We start from the raw sequence: 18,132 nt of genomic DNA, 5'->3' as shown, positions 1-18,132 counted from the left end.
AACGGAGACTAGGAAACATTTTTTCTCACAGATAGTGGTGAGTCTGTGGAATTCTCTGCCTCGGAGGGCGGTGGAGTCCGGTTCTCTGGATGCTTTCAAGAGAGAGCTAGATAGGGCTCTTAAAGATAGTGGAGTCAGGGGATATGGGGAGAAGGCAGGAACGTGTTACTGATTGGGGATGATCAGCCATGATCACATTGAATGGCGGTGCTGGCTCGAAGGGCCGAATGGCCGACTCCTGCACCTATTGTCTATTGTCACTAGTCCCAACCTTTGTACTCAATGCCATTCCCAATGTAGTTTAGTTTATTATTAACACGTGTACCGAGGTACAGTGAGAAGCTTTTTTTGTTACGTGCTATCCAGTCAGTGGAAAGATTATGCATGATTACAATCCAGCCGCCCACAGTGTACAGATACAAGATAAAGGGAATAACGTTTAGTGCAAGATAAAGTCCGATTAACGAAGGGTCTTGATCCGAAAGGCGTAGTCTTGGCGATCGCTTCGCCCAACACCTCCGCTCGTTTCGCAATAACCAACTCCCCCATCCATTCCGAATCCGACCTTTCTGTCCTGGGCCTCCTCCATGGCCAGAGTGGGGCCCAGCACAAATTGGAGGAGCAGCAACTCATATTTCGCTTGGGTAGTTTACACCCCAGCGGTATGAACATTGGCTTCTCCAATTTCAGGTAGTCCTTGCTTTCTCCCTCCTTCCCCTCCCCTTCCCAGCTCTCCCACAGCCCACTGTCTCGGCCTCTTCCTTTCTTCTTCCTACCCACCACCCCCATCACCACCACGATCTGAAACATCACCTATTCCTTCGCTGCATAGATGCTGCCTCACCCGCTGACTTTCCCCAGCATTTTTGTCTTGTCTCGATCCGAAACGCCACCCATTCCTTTAATCCAGCGATGCCGCCTGTCCCGCTGAGTTATTCCAACATTTTGTGTCTATCACCGTTTAAAGGTAGTCTGAGACTCGCCAGTAAGGTGGGTTGGAGGTCAGGACCGCTCTCCAGTTGGCCAGATGATACTTCATGAAGGGGCAAATGTTCTCAAGACTTCGGAGAGCCTGGACAAAATGGAAAATAGTTGCAGGATACCATTAAAATCCAGTTAACAAATCTCCAAGGTTCTCGTGTGGAAACAAGGTTCTCAAAGCTAGAAATGGCTGAGTCAGGAATCTGTGTTGGAAGCTGGGGTGATGCATGGTTTGTTCAGGACAGGTGGCCATTGATCCAGCGCTGCCAGTACTCGAGTCAGATTCCCCCGGTTGCCAATCACTTCAACTCCCCCTCCCATTCCCACACTGACCTTTCTGTCCTGGGCCTCCTCCACTGCCAGAGTGAGGCCCAGCGCAAATTGGAGGAATGGCACCTGATATTTCACTTGGGCAGCTTACACCCCTTGCATTCCCTCTCTCCGACCCACCCCCCACCCTAGTCATCCTGTTAGTTTCACTGTGAGTCTCCCTTCGCCATCACCTCTTCCACTGCCAACAATGGACCATTGTGGGCTCTACCTTTCCGTGGTCATCGGTGCCGGCTCTGATTTGTTCCGTACTTTTTCATACCTCTAGTTTCCCTCTCCCTTGACTCCCAGTGTGAAGGGTTTCGACCCGAAACGTCACCCATCCATGTTCTCCTGAGATGCTGCCTGACCCGCTGAGTTACTCCAGCACTATGTGAAACATCACCTATCCATGTTCTCCAGAGATGCTGCCTGACCCGCTGAGTTACTCCAGCACTATGTGCAACGTCACCCATCCATGTTCTCCAGAGATGCTGCCTGACCCGCTGAGTTACTCCTGCACTCGGTGTCCAGTCAGACACAGGATTTCCAGGCATTTGAGACATGGTCAGTGGCCAACACATCAAGCTAAACTATTCTCCTCTGCCCGCACCCGATCCATCCCATGTGCCCCAAATCTAAAACCCTTCGGAATCACCCAGTGCAGCACGTTCCAGGCACCCACTCCGAAAAACCTTGCACTATGGGCAGCATAATGGCGCAGCGGTAGAGTTGCTGCCTTACTGTGCCGGAGACCCAGGTTCGATCCTGACCTTGGGTGCTGTCTGGGTGGAGTTTGCACGCTCTCCCCCTGACCTGCGTAGATTTTCACCGAGATCTTTGGTTTCCTCCCACGCTCCAAAGACGTACAGGTTTGTAGGTTCATTGGTTTCAGTAAAATTGTACCTGGTGTGTGTAGGGTTGTGTTAATGTGCGGGGATCGCTGGTCGGCAAGGACTCGGTGGGCCGAAGGGGCAGTTTCCGCGCTGTATCTCTAAACTAAACATGCAAGTCTGTAGGTAAAATGGCTTCTGTAAATTGCCCCTCATGTGTGGGATGTGAAACTGGGATAACATAGGTACAGGTATACAGGTGAGCGATGGTCAGCACAGACTCAGTGGGCTGAAGCACCTGTATCTCTAAACTAAACTAGGGTGGCACGGTGGCACAGAGGTAGAGTTGCTGCCTTACAACGCCAGAGACCCGGGTTCGATCCCGACTACGGGTGCTGCCTGTGCGGAGTTTGTACGTTCTCCCCGTGACCACCTGGGTTTTCTCCGGGATCATCGGTTTCCTCCCACACTCCAAAGACGTACAGGTTTGTAGGTTAATTGGCTTGGTATAAATGTAAATTGTCCCTAGTGGGCAGGGTGGTATAAGTGTGTGGGGATAAGTCGCAGGTGGGTGCGAAATCGTCGGGCCGAAGGGCTTGTCTCTGTGCTATATCTCAAACTAATCTAAAAGGGCAGGTTTATAGGAACATAGAAAATAGGTGCTGGAAGAAGCCATTCGTCCCTTCGAGCCAGCACCGCCACTCAATGTGATCATGGCTGATCATCCACAATCAGTAACCCATGCCTGCCTTCTCCCCATATCCCTTGATTCCATTAGCCCCCTAGAACTCTCTTTTAAATACATCCAGTGAATTTGTCCCTACTGGCTTCTGTTGCAGAGAATTCCACAAATTCACAACTCTCTGGGTGAAAAAGTTTTTTCTCATCTCAGTTTTGAATGACCTTCCCTTTATTCTTACACTGTGGCCCCTGGTTCTGGACTCCCCCAACATTGGGAACATTTTTCCTGCATCTAGCTTATCCAGTCTTTTTATAAATTTTATATGTTTATAGGTAAATTTCCTTCTGTAAATTTCCCCTCACGTATAGACAATAGACAATAGGTGCAGGAGTAGGCCATTCGACCCTTCGAGCCAGCACCACCATTCAATGTGATCATGGCTGATCATCCCCAATCAGTACCCCGTTCCTGCCTTCTCCCCATATCCCCTGACTCCGCTATCTTTAAGAGCCCTATCTAGCTCTCTCTTGAAAGCATCCAGAGAACCGGCCTCCACCGCCCTCTGAGGCAGAGAGTTCCACAGACTCGCCACTCTCTGTGAGAAAAAGTGCTTCCTCATCTCCGTTCTAAATTCTAAGTGTAAGATGTGAAACTGGGATAACATAGAACTACTATAGGTGATCGGTGGTCAGCATGGACTCAATGGGCTGAAGGGCCTGTATCTCCAAACTAAACTCATTCCCTTTAGACATCCCCTCCTCTGACCTTACAGCAATCACTAAGCTCTGACCACTGCCCAGCAGCTGAGGAATGTACTAAATTAAATAGCTCAGCCCAAATTAAACTTGGGCCTCGTCTGACTCAGTTACTATACTGGGGAGATTACCAAGCACAGGAACTGAAGTGTGGTTGTAAGCGATGAAAACTCAGTAAGAGTTAGCTTGTTTCCACACAGGTCATAGAGTCAGAGTGATACAGCGCGGAAACAGACCCAACTTGCCCACACCGGCCAACATGTCCCACCTACACTAGTCCCACCTGCCTGCGTGTGGCCCATATCCTTCCAAACCCGTCTTATCCATGTACCTGTCTAACTGTTTCTTAATGAGTTGGGATAGTCCTTGCCTCAACTACCTCCTCCGGCAGTTTGTTCCGTACACCCACCACCCTTTGTGTGGAAACGTTACCCTTGAGGTTCCTATTAGATCTTTTCCCCTTCGCCTCAAACCTCTGGTCCTCGATTCCCCTACTCTGAGCAGGAGACTTAGTGCATCTGGGCCAGGATTGTGGCTTGTTGCTATGGCATGCAAGACCATCGGGCACCACACTTCCCACTGATTGTGTAGCTACAAGGAACTGGAGGTGCTAGTTTACCACAACAACAAAAAAGACAAAGTGCTGGAGTAGATCAGTGGGTCAGGCAGCATCTGTGGAGAACATGGGATGAGCTACTCCACCACCGTCTGCATCCCACTAATTATCCTCTACTCCCATAGTTTAGTTTGGAGATGCAGGACGGAAATGGGCGCTTCGGCCCATCAAGTCCGTGCTGACCGGCGATCCCAGCACATTAACACACACCAGGGACAATTTTACATACTTGCCAAGCCAATTAACCTACAAATCTGCACGTCTTTGGAGTGCGGGAGGAGACTGGGGCACCTGGAGAAAGCCCACGCAGGTCACGGGGAGAACGTACAAATTCCGTACAGACAGCACCCGTAGTCGGGATCGAACCCGGGTCTCTGGCTCTGCGAGGCTGCAACTCTACCGCTGCTCCGCCCGTGTAGTTGTAAATCTTTAATCTCCACTTTGAACTTGTTCAATCAAGAGAAAACCACACCTCTTGTTCTGAATATTCCCAGCGAGCAAAAGATCTTCAGCATCCACGTCATCCCCTTCAGAATGGTTTCAAATGGTCCAAACTCTAACAAGCATGGGCCAAATTTATCCCTAGATTCAACCCTGAACTTTCTCTGCACCAACTCAGGTGTTTTCTCCCCTCCCACCTCACCTTAAATCCATGTGCTCTGCTTCTCATTCCCCTACTCTGGATAAATGACTGTGCATTCACCCTATCTAGTGCCCTCATGAGTTTACACACCTCTATAAGATCACCCTTCAGAACAAAGAATCAAGTCCTAGCCTGCTCAACCTCTCCCTATAGCTTAGACCCTTGAGACCTGGCAACATTAGTTTAGAGATACAGCGGTGAAACAGGCCCTTCGGCCCACCGGGTCCGCGCCGACCAACGATCCCCCCCCGCACATTAACACTATCCTACACCCACTAGGGCCAATTAAAAAAATAATAATTACCAGGCCAATTAACCTACAAACCTGTACGTCGTTGCGAATGCAGCGTCGGAGACTTGGGTTCGATCCTGACTACGGGTGCCGTCTGTACGGAGTTTGTACGTTCTCCCCGTGACCTGCGTGGGTTTTCTCCAGGATCTTCGGTTTCCTCCCACACTCCAAAGGCGTGCAGGTTTGTAGGTTAATTGGCTTGGATGCAAATGTAAATTGTCCCCAGTGGGTGTAGGATAGTGTTAATGTGCGGGGATCGCTGGTCGGCGCGGACCCGGTGGGCCGAAGGGCCTGTTTCCGTGCTGTATCTCTAAACTAAACTAAACTAAAAAACATTCAAAAGGTTTTCAGATAGGCCCATGGAATTGCAGGGAATAGATCACCTACAGGCAGAAGGGGTTAGTATAATTTGGCAGCATGTTTAGCACGGACATTGTGGGCCGAACGGCTGTTCCTGTGCTGTTCTATATTCTAGTTCAGTCATTGTTATTTGAGCCATACACTCTACCCTCACAGGGAGGCCCGGTGGTACAGTGGGTACAGTAGATGCCCGACAGTGCCAGAGACCCAGGTTCAATCCTGACTATAGGTGTTGTCTGTATGGAGTTTGCACGTTCTCCCCGTGACCTGCGTGGGTTTTCTCCTGGGTGCTCCGGTTTCCTCCCACACTCCAAAGGCGTGCAGGTTTTAAATTGTCAATTAAATTAAATTCCAATTAAATATAATGTGTGTAGGATAGTGTTCGTGTGCGGGGAACGCTGGTCGGCGCAGACTCGGTGGCCTGTTTCCGCGCTGTATCTCAAAACTAAACTAAGTAACAGCCCCTGCATGAGATGGGAAAATGAAAACGTATTTCCTCTGTTGCAGTCCAATTGAGTCAGGATTCTCGCAGTCAGCCACAGGCTGCTGCAGGCAAGGCTCCAGCAATTCCCACCAGTTTAACCCAAGACAACCCGGACTCGATGTCGGGTCGGGGGGGGCAGCAGTACTCACAAGTCACGTTACTAATGTGGAGCGGGCACAGTCAAGATTCTCCAGGATGTTACCTAGGCTTGAGTTATACAGTAGAGAGAGGTTGGATAGGCTGGGACTATGTGACTATGTGCGTAAGAAAGAATTGCAGATGCTGGGTTTAAATCGAAGATAGACACAAAATGCTGGAGCAACACAGCAGGTGAGGCAGCATCTCTGGAGAGAAGGGATGGCCAACGTTTCGGGTCGGGCTCGACCCATTCCTTCCCTCCAGAGATGCTGCCTCACCCGCTGAGTTGCTCCAGCATTTTGTGTCTACATTAGGCTGGGACTTTGTTCTTTGCAGCTGAAGGGTGACATTAGTGGTGTACAAGATGATGGTGAGGGGCGTGGAGAAAGTGAACACCCCCCCCCTTCCCCCCTCTCTTCCACCACCTGGGTCGAGGATACTAAAACTAGAGGGCACAGGCTTAAGGCGAGAGGGGGGAGGTTTAAGAGGGAGTTTTTTCCACTCAGAGGGTGGTCTGTATCTGGAATGAGCTGCCAGAGGAAGCTGGAGACGTGGATACAATCTCAACTTTTTAAAGATATTTGGAACAGATGTGTAGATAGGGAAGGGTTTAGATAGATACGGGGCAAATGGCTCAAAGGGCCGAATGGCCTACTCCTGCACCTATTGACTATTGTCCAAATGCAGGTAAATGGGACTAGCCCAGAATGCCAAAAGTGGGCCAGCATGGACAAGGTGGGCCGAAGGGCCAGTTTCCATGACGAGTCAGGCATTGATTGTAACTCAGCCCTCAGCTGGAAGGGGGAGTGTTGGGGATGGCCACCACACAGAGCCCTTGATGACAAGAGGAACGACAGAGGAACGGCAGAGGAACGACAACGCTACTACTTAAGCAGCTTGCGGGGTGGAGTGGCCAGGACAGGGCTCAGGAGGAGGCCAGAACACTTGGAAGAGTGGAAGGAAGGCAGACTCCAAGAGCCCGTTAGAAGGCCCGGAATCCTGCAGACCCCCAGCACAGTTGCCATGGATACTTTTGAGTCGACTCTTCTCGGAGCCAGCGCAGTGGGAGCAGGCCCATGGCAAGGCAGTCGGCTGTCCGCAGTGTTGTAGAATACACTTCCTGCCCCCAGGTCTCCATGGAAACGAGGTTAACCCATCCAAGTCTGAAGAAGGGTCTCAATCCGAAACGTCACCCACTCCTTCTCTCCAGAGATGCTGCCTGTCCCGCTGAGTTACTCCAGCATTACCTGTCTAGCTCTTGTGCTTAACCCATCGCTTGCCGGCTGCCAGCCTGTGCCGGCTACCATTAGCATTTGGGCGGACCAACACATTGGGTTGCTCAGTGGATGGGCCAGGGAGGGAAGGGGGGTAGAGCAGCGCCTCTACCCCACTACTAGAGCCATGGACAACTCTTCACCCCCCCACACCCATCCCACATCTTCCCCCATCCAGAATGAAGCCAAGCCCTGAATGAGGGGGAAATTAATAGCATTCATCTCAAGACGACTATACTATGAACACAGAGATGTAATGTTGAGACTCTATAATGCGCTGGTTAGGCCGCATTGGGAGTATTGGGAGCAAGTTTGGGCCCCATATCTGGGGAAGGATGTGCTGGCTCTGGAGAGGGTCCAGAGGAGGTTTACAAGAATGATCCCAGGAATGAGTGGATTAACATATGATAAACGTTTGACAGCACTGGGCCTGTACTCGCTGGAGTTTAGAAAGATGAGGGGGAACCTCATTGAAATGTAATGAAAGGCATAGATAGAGTGGATGTGGAGAGGATGTTTCCACTAGTGGGAGAGTCTAGGACCAGAGGTCAGAGCCTCAGAATTAAAGGGCGCTCTTTTAGAAAGGAGGTGAGGAGGAACTTCTTTAGTCAGAGGGTTGTGAATCTGTGGAACTCATTGACACAGAAGGCTGTGGAGGCCAAGTCAGTGGATATTTTTATGGTAGAGATAGACAAATTCTTGATTAGAATGGGTGTCAAGGGTTATGGGGAGAAGGCAGGAAAATGGGATTAAGACGCAGAGATCAATGGCAGAGTGGGCTAGATGTGCCGAATGGCCTAATTCCACTCCTGTCATGTGGACTTGTGAAAATGTGACAATTTGTAGACTTGTATTTCACATTAATTGGTTCAAAGAGGGACCGTGTGTGTGTGTGTGTGTGTGTATGTGTGTGTTGTGCAAGTGTGTGTGTGTGTGTGTATGTGTGTGTGCGTGTGTGTGTGTGCGTGTGTATGTGTGTGTGCGCATGTGTGTGTGTGTGTGTGTGTGTGTGTGTGTGTGTGTGTGTGTGTGTGCACGTGTGTGTGTGTGTGTGTGTGCGTGTGTGCGCGTGTGTGCACGCGCGCTCGTGCGTGTGTGTGTGTGTGTGTGTTTGTGTGTGTGTGTGCGTGTGTGTAACACAGCCGAAATAACACAGAGGGACTTGGGGGAGCAAGAAGGAAGAGCAATCATCAAGAATATTTTCAAAGTAAAGAAATGCTGGAATAACTCAGCGGGTGAGGCAGCATCTATGGAGATGAGGATTAGGCAACGTTTCGTGTCGAGACCCTTCTTCAGACTGATGTGGTGGGGGGGGGGCTGGAAAAAGAAAGGAAGAGGCGGAGACAGTAGGCAATGTGGGGGAGTAGGGTAGAAGGGGGGGGGGGGGGGAAGGAGGGAGAAAGCAAGGACTACCAAACTTAGTTGGTGCCCTTTATGTGGCAACTCTTTGCATACTCGTGTATTGTACGCAAAACAAAGAACCTGACTGTACCAAGTACATGTGACAATGAAGTATCAATCAGTATTCTTAGGATGGCACAGTGGGGCAGTTGATAAAGTTGCTGCCTCACAGCTCCAGACACCCCAGCTCCATCCGAACCTCAGGTGCCGTCTCTGTGTGGAGTTTGCATGTTCTCTCAAGGACCGCGTTGGTTTTGGACAATAGACATTAGGCCATTCGGCCCTTGGAGCCAGCACCGCCATTTACTGTGATAATGGCTGATCATCCACAATCAGTAACCCGTTCCTGCCTTCTCACCATATCCTTTTACTGCGCTATCTTTAAAAGCTTTATCTAACTCTCTCTTGAAAGCATCCGGAGGATCGGCCACCACTGCCTTCTGAGGCAGAGAATTCCACAGACTCACAACTCTAAGAAATTTAAGAATAAGGGGCAAGTCATTTAGAACGGAATCAAGGAAACATTTTTTCACACAGAGAGTTGTGAGTCTGTGGAATTCTTTGCCTCAGAGGGCGGTGGAGGCTGGTTCTCTGGATACTTTCAAGAGAGAGCTAGATACGGCTCTTAAAAATAGCGGAGTCAGGGGATACGGGGAGAAGGCAGGAATAGGGTGCGATTGGGGATTATCAGCCATGATCACAATGAATGGCGGTGCTTGCTCGAAGGGCCGAAGGGCCTACTCCTGCACCTATTGTCTATTGTTTCTGGGTGAAAAGTCTTTCCTCATCTCCATTGTAAATGGCCTACCTCTTATTCTTAAACTGCGGCCCCTGGTTCCAGACTTCCCCAAAATCGGGAACATTTTTCTTGCCTCTAACGTGTCCAATTCCTTAATAATCTTATATGTTTCAATAAGTTCCACTCTCATCCTAAATTCCAGCGAATACAATCCCAGCTGCTCCATTCTCTCAGTATATGACATTCCCGCCATCCCGGGAATTAACCTTGTAAACCTACGCTGCACTCCTTCAATAGCAAGAATGTCCTTCCTCAAATTAGGGGACCAAAGCTGCCCACAATATTCCAGGGGTGGTCTCACTAGGGCCCTGTATAACTTCAGAAGGACCTCCCTGCTCCTATACTCAACACCTCTTGTTATGAAGGCCAACATGCCATTTGCTTTCTTCACTGCCTGCTGTACCTGCATGCTTACTTTCAGGTTTTCCCCGGGTGCTCCGGTTTTCTCCCACATCCCAAAGACGTGTGGGTCTGTAGGCTGACTGGCCCTGTGGATTGCAACCCCCCCCCCCCCCCCCCCCCCCACCTGGTGTGTAAGGAATGCATGAGAAATTGTGATAACAAACCAAGTGTGGACAGGTGATCGATGGTCGGCATGTACCCGGTGGGCCGAAGGGCCTGTATCCACATTGTATCTTTCAATCAATCTGAAAAAGTGTAGACTCATCTGAAATATAATGGAGAGACAAGGAACTGCGGATGCTAGATTCTAGAGCAAAACAAAGTGCTGGAGGAACATTTAGTTTGAAATGGGTACCTGGATCGCGCTGCCAGGGGTGGTGATGGGAACAGATATGACAGTGGCGTTTAGGGAATTTTGGATATACAGGCAATGGAGGGATATGGCATCATGTTCAGCATTGTGGGCCGAAGTGCCTGTTCCTGTGCAGACACAAGGAATTGCAGGTTGCTGGTTTACAAACAAAGTGCTTAAGTAACTGGAGTAAAGGTCAGGCAGCATCCTTGGGGAACATGGATAGGTGACGTTTGGGTCAGGACACTTCTTCACACCAAGGAAGGGCTTCAACCTGAAATGTCACCTATCCATGTTCTCCACAGATGCCGCCTGACCCACTGAGTTACTCCAGCACTGTGTGAAACGTCACCTATCCATGTTCTCCACAGATGCCACCTGACCCGCTGAGTTACTCCAGCACTCTGTGAAATGTCACCTATCCATGTTCTCCACAGATGTTGCCTGACCCGCTGAGTTACTCCAGCACTGTGTGAAACGTCACCTATCCTTGTTCTCCACAGATGCTGCCTGACCCGCTGAGTTACTCCAGCACTGGGCTTGCTCTATGTTCTAACACAGCAGGACAGGCAGCATCTATGGAAGGAGTGGACCGGGGCTGATGTGGGTCGGTGATCCTGTGGAGAGTGGGCAGCTTAGATGGGTAACGGGAGAGCGATGCAAGGGTTCCTCACTCCAAGGCAAATCACGAGGGGTCCCACAGACAAGGATTCAAGTTTAGTTTAGAGATACAGCGTGGAAACAGGCCCTTCAGCCCACCGAGTCCATGCCGACCAGCGATCCCCGCACATTAACACTATCCTACACACACTGGAAACAATTTACACTTATATCAAGCCAATTGACCTGAACATTTCTACGTCTTTGGAGTGTGGGAGGAAACCAGAACACCCGGAGAAAACCCACGCAGCCTACGGGGAGAACGTACAAACTCCGTACAAACTGCACCTGCAGTCGGGATCGAACCCGGGTCTCTGGCGCCGTAAACTCTGCAAGGCAACAACTCTACTGCTGCACCACCCTAAGTCCCAGGAATGAGTGGGCTAACATATGATGAGCATTTTGTCGGCACTGGGCCTATACTCGCTGGAGTTTAGAAGGATGAGGGGATACCTCATTGAAACGTACCGAATAATGAAAGGCCTGGATAGAGTGGAGAGGATGTTTCCACTGGTGGGAGAGTCTAGGACCAGAGGTCACAGCCCCGGAATTAAAGGCCATTCTTTTAGAAAGGAGGTGAGGAGAAACTTCTTTAGTCAGAGGGTGGTGAATCTGTGGAACTCATTGCCACAGAGGGCTGTGGAGGCCAAGTCAGTGGGTATTTTGAAGGCGGAGATAGATAGATTCTTGATTAGAATGGATGTCAGGGGTTATGGGGAGAAGGCAGGAGAATGGGACTAGGAGGCAGAGATCAGCCATGATTGAATGGCGGAGTGGATTCGATGGGCCGAATGGCCTCATACTACACCTACAACTTGTGAAAGGGGTTAGACTCAATCCTACAGTCCCCCCCCCCCCATCTCAACGTCAGGGGGGTTCCGGGAGACAAAAAGCAAAGTGCGATGGATCTCTGTGCAAATCTCACCCCAGGGAGACAGCAGGAGGTTGGAGCAGGCGCAAGGCAGAGGCTACAAAGGAAGGATTGTGGCGCTCCTGGAGAATAGGTGCAGGGGGTTGGAGCGCTGCCAGGGGTACATAGTGCAGCCTTGTACAACCTTCCCCAAGGCAGACAGCCCTGCCTGCCCTGCCCGCAGCAAGCAGAGTAGCAGCCCGGCACCGCGACCTGCCTGCAGCTCACACACACACACACGGAACCAATTATCTAATTAGGGGCAGCGTTGCCGGCCGTTGTGCAGAGTCAGTCAGGAGAGGCAGTGTTGAAACAGCCCATTGCAGGCTTCCTTCCCCCGTCCTCTCCACACCCACTCCCACATTCCTGCACTTGGACGCATGCACGCACGACGCCAGTGGAAGAGTGCTCTTGCTGCCGACTCTGTTAACCCTGCGTGTGCCGGCAGCAACTGGCAGCAAGGAGCTGCAGGAGTTACTCCAGCTTCCTCTGGGTGTCCATGCTGTGGTCAGAGTCATACAGCGCGGGAACCGGCCCTTCGGCCCAACCTTCCATGCTGACCAATATACCCCCCATCTGCACTGGTTCCACCTGCCCACTTGGAAGCGGAGTTTTATAAGGTGGAAACAGGCCCTTCGACCCAACTTGCTCACACCGGCCAACATGTCCCATCTACACTAGCCCCACTTGGAGGCAGAGAGTTTTATAGTGTGGAAATAGGCCCTTCGGCCCAACTTGCTCACACTGGCCAACATGTCCCATATAGACTGGTCCCACCTGCCCAGATATCTCTCTAAACCAGGGATTCCCAACCTTTTTTTGTCCTGTTTACCCCTGGCAACTTTAATAGCACATAACAATGTTATTTCACTTATTTATGAGCAGCTAATGATGAACAGATACCGGTATAGGGAGGTTTCACGGCAGTACTGTTGCTACGCTACTCCAAATGGATTACACGCGATGAACTGCAGGTAGGCACCATTGTTTCCAGCGTAGCGGGCCCGTTAAAACCCGCTGAACTGGTCACTTTTTGCGCTGTAAATAATTATGGAAATCGGGATAAGCGTGTGAGACATTTATCCTACTTCACAATTCAGAGGAGAAATGACGGTAGATAGAAGCGGGAGCTGAAGGGACAACAACAGCCCGAGTGCTTGGCGAATATTGCCCGTTTGCTCACTGCATTTCATCAAGTAAGGCATTATTTGTGTTTTTTCTTGATTCCTTTGGCATCTAAAAAGTTTCAGAAGTGATAAATCTGGCTGTAATTTTTTTTAAATCGCCCATGGTTCCCAAGTGGGTTTTTACATACAAAATGAAAACGCATCTGAAGAAAAATTTACAACCAGATTTATCACTTCTGAGAATTTTTAGATACCAAAGGAATCAAGAAAAAACACAAATAATGCCTTACTTGATGAAATGCAGTGAGCAAACGCGATAATTCCCAATATTTTCAATTCCGATATCTGCACAGCCAATGTTCGCCAAGCACTTTAGCTGCTGTCGTCCCTTCAGTTCTCGCTTCTCTATACCTTCATTTCGCTTCACCTATGGAATTGTAAAGTTGGGTACATGTCTCTCACACTTACCCCGACTTTTTTTTCACAATTTTTTTCAGCGCAAAAATTCAACACTTTGGCGGTTTTTAACAGGTAGGAAAGTACGCGTTTCTTGTATTAATAACATATACCGGAAGTGACGGATGTCCTCCAGATGGATTGAGCCAAAGATGTATTGTGCGGCTCCGTGCGTCAAGCCCTATGACCCAGCGACCTTACGTGCAACCCCCCTATACCAGAACCAAACAGTCAGTCAATGAGAAAAAATATGTGCAACTCCAGAATCAACACATTTACCCCCTGGGTAGGTGAAATTTACCCCCCTGGGGATAAATTTATCCCAGGTTGGGAACCCTTGGTGTAGAAGAGTGGATGAGAAAGTGGAATGAGAGCGTAGAACTAGTGTGAATGGGTGGTCGATGGTTGTCGTGGACTCGGCGGGCCAAAGGGATCTGTTTCCATGCTGTAAAATAAAAATGCTCTTTTAAAAAGTCTAAAGAAGGGTCTCGCCCCGAAACGTCACCAATTCCTTCTCTCCACAAGTACTCTCTGTCCCGCCAGTTACTCCAGTATTCTGTGTCTATCTTCCATTTTTAAAAAACTTTTTGCAAAAGTTTGTGAAGTTTTGCCAAAGTGTTTGTTCAAAGAAAACAATGACTGGTTGGGAGATCTTGCACCCTTGCTCTAAACCTTTCCTATCCATGTACCTGTCCAAATTTTTTTTTTACATATTACTATAGCCATCTCCACTACCTCCTCCAGCAGCTCGTTTGACTTCCACAGTGAGGATGTCTGAAGAATGGTCTCGACGTGAAGCGTCACCCATTCCTTCTCTCCAGGGATGCTGCCTGTCCCGCTGAGTTACTCCAACAATGCGTGTCTATCTTCGGTGTAAACCAACATCTGCAGTTCCATCTCAAGCACCAGCTGAAAAAACTGGCCTCTTGGGTTCCTGTTAAATCTTTCCCCTCTCACCTTAAACCCAAGTCCTCTGGTTCTTGATTTCCCCCAGCCGAAGTAAAAGACTGTGCACCTACCCCATCTATCCCTCTCGTGATTTTGTACACCTCTTATAAGATTACCCCTCAGCCTCCTGCGCTTCAAGGAATGAAGTCCTACCCTGCCCAACCTCTCGCTACAGCTCAGCCACTAGAGTCTTGGCAACATTCTGATAAACCTTCTACTGTATAGAGTTAGTGGGACAAGGACTCACTATTCCCCCCCTCCCCCCAACCCCCAACCCCCATGAAGGGTGGTCACCACATTGTTGGCAGTGAAAACTAATACAAAGTGTCCTCCAATAAGGGGCATCACTGCAGGGGGGAAGTGGTGGTAGAAACATAGAAAATAGCTGCAGGAGAAGGCCATTCAGCACCGCCATTCAATGTGATCATGGCTGATCATCCAGAATCAGTACCCCATTCCTGCTTCCTCCCCATATCCCTTGATTCTGTCAGCCCTAAGAGCTAAATCTAACTCCCTCTTGAAAACCTCCAGTGAATCGGCCTCCACTACCTTCTGTGGCAGAGAATTCCACAGATTCACAACTGTCTGGGTGAAAAAGATTTTCCTCATCTCAGTCCTAAATGGCCGACCCCTTATTCTTAAACTGTACTCCCTGGTTCTGGACTCCCCCAACATGGGGGACATCTAGCCTGTCCAATCCCTTAATAATTTGGTGGTGGCAATACTGCTGGCTCTGGCACCTTCAATATTGAAAGTGATACTTCAATACAGGTATTCTGAGTGGTAGGATACGAGTAGGTTAACCCAGACCAGGAATGAGTGGGTTAACGTATGATGAGCGTTTGTCGGCACTGGGCCTGTACTCGCTGGAGTTTAGAAGAATGAGGGGGGGACCTCATTGAAACATACAGAATAGTGAAAGGCTTGGATCGAGTGGATGTGGAGAGGATGTTTTCACTAGTTGGGAGAGTCTAGTACCAGAGGTCAGTCTCAGAATAAAAGGACATTATTTTAGGAAGGGAATGAGGAGGAATTTCTTTAGTCAGAGGGTGGTGAATCTGTGGAATTATTAAGGCTGTGGAGGACAAGTCAATGGATATTTTTAAAACAAAGATAGATAGATTCTTGATTGACACGGGTGTCAGGGGTTATAGGGAGAAAACAGGAGAATGGGGTTAGGAGGGAGAGATTGATCAGCCACGATAGAATGGCAGAGTGGACTTGAAGGGCCGAATGGCCTAATACTACTACTATTATGACCTTATGAGGACATACATGCATTTAGATGGACAAGGGCTGATAGTCAACATGGTTTTGCATTTGGGAGGTCATTTCTTTTTCAAATCTGAATGGTTTTTTTTTAAGGTTGTGACCAAAAGGGTGGATGAGGGCAGAGTAGTAGATGCTTTATACATGGACTTCAGCAAAGCATTCGACAAGGTGCCACATGGTAGGCTGTGATGGGACGCAAGTTCCTATGGAATTCAAGCAGAGTTACTGTAGCTGAATGAATAGAAAATTGGCTTCATGTAAGGAAGCAGAGGGTGGGCCCATTGGCCTGTGTGCGCAAGTTGGGCCGAAGGGCCCGTTTCCACACTGTAAGACTGACTTTGTATAGATGCCATGCGTTAAAATATAGACACCATGTATTAAATAGTAGAACACAAAGTGCTGGAGTAACTCAGCAGGTCAGGCAACATATTCAGAATAACACGGAGAGCTGATGTTTCTGGTCAGGACCTTTCTTCAAACTGATTGTAGTAGGATCTCTTCTGCAGTTGTATAGGGCTCTGGTGAGACCACATCTGGAGTATTGCGTACAGTTTTGGTCTCCTAATTTGAGGATGGACATCCTTGTGATTGAGGCAGTGCAGCGTAGGTTCACAAGATTGATCCCTGGGATGGTGGGACTGTCATATGAGGAAAGATTGAAAAGACCAGGCTTGTATTCACTGGAGTTTAGAAGGATGAGGGGGGGGAGGGGGGTCTTATAGAAACATATAAAATTATAAAAGGACTGGACAAGCTAGATACAGAAAAAATGTTCCCAATGTTGGGCGAGTCCAGAACCAGGGGCCACAGACTTAGAATAAAGGGGAAGCCATTTAAGACTGAGGTGAGAAAAAACCTTTTCACCCAGAAAGTTGTGAATTTGTGAAATTTCCTGCCACAGAGGGCAGTGGAGGCCAAATCACTGGATGGATTTAAGAGAGAGTTAGATATAGTTCTAGGTGCTAGTTGAATCAAGGGATATGGGGAGAAGGCAGGCACGGGTTATTGATTGGGGACGACCAGCCATGATCACAATGAATGGTGGTGCTGGCTCGAAGGGACGAATGTCCTCCTCCTGCACCTATTTTCTATGTTTTTCTACTATGACCTTGACACTGTGTGTGATTCTTGGTGCACTTTGACCATTTTCTGGGACCAAGAGCCGCCACTGCAATTAGTCTGAACCCCCTGCTCCTACCGTCTCCCCATAAATCCCGACACCCAGACTAATGAAGAACCCATCTATCTCTGCCTTAAAAATACCCACTGACTTGGCCTCCACAGCCATCTGTGGAAAAGAATTCCACAGATTTACCACCCTCTGACCAAAGAAATTCCTCCTCATCTCAACAAAATTCTTTACTGGCGGCAGCATAACAGATTTCTAAACAGTACAGTTTATAGATACAGCACTGAAACAGTCCCTTCAGCCCAATGAGTCCACACCGACCAGCGATCCCTGGACATTAACACCACACACACACACACTAGGGATAATTTTATATTTATACCAAGCCAATTAACCTACAAACCTGCACGTCTTTGGAGTGTGGGAGGAAACCGAAGATCTCGGAGAAAACCCACGCAGGTCACGGGGAGAACGTGCAAACTCCGTACAGACAGCACCCGTAGTCAGGATGGAACTCGGGTCTCTGGCGCTGTAAGGCAGCAACTCTACTGCTGCGCCACCCTATATAGACAATAGATAATAACAAAATTCAATAAATAATAAACCCTATAAAAAGCAAGATTCTAGCATCTGGAGTTTGCTGGGCCTCTAGCAGAATTCGTTGAGAGTTTTGCATGTTTTTTAAATCCACAAATGAAGTTTATTTTTGAAGTAAAGTCTAAAAGCGAGTGCGGGGACAATCTCGTGAGGATCGTGTTGTACATGGAGCTCGAATGCTGAACATGCTGTGCTCTTTATATTTTTTTCAACTCCAAGCCAGTTTCTCATTTCTTCTGGACAAAAGGACTCGGAGTCAGGAGGGGGGTGGCGGGGTGGAAAATCACGAGACAGCCCCCCCGATTGAGAGCGAAGGCTTTGGCTGCTTTGTCAATGAGAACAGGAAATTCCCTCAGCCCAGGCATTCAAAGGAGATTGTTTCCTGTCCGTGCAGGAATCTTGAAGAGTTTACAAGAACTTTCCCCCCCCCCCCCCCCCCCCCACCCCCCCCCCCCCCCAGTCGATTTGCTGAGCAAGGAAACTGAACAGAGGTACCACAGGGGCCATTGGCAGGGCCGAGAGTGAATCGGATACAAACTAATCCTTCCTGCCATTGTACCAAGGGGTTTTGCAGTCCTGATGCCAGGCAGAAGAGGCAGGAGTTAAGGGCCTACTCCACTTGCCGATTTTTTTTTTTCGGCGACTGCCGGAGTCATATCAGTGTTGCCAAAAGATTTTGAACATTTCAAAATCCAGTGGCGACCAAAAAAAA

This window comes from Leucoraja erinacea, chromosome 3, assembly GCF_028641065.1.
Source record: "Leucoraja erinacea ecotype New England chromosome 3, Leri_hhj_1, whole genome shotgun sequence".
Lineage (NCBI taxonomy): Eukaryota > Metazoa > Chordata > Chondrichthyes > Rajiformes > Rajidae > Leucoraja > Leucoraja erinaceus.
Note: the sequence above shows the minus strand (reverse complement) of the source record.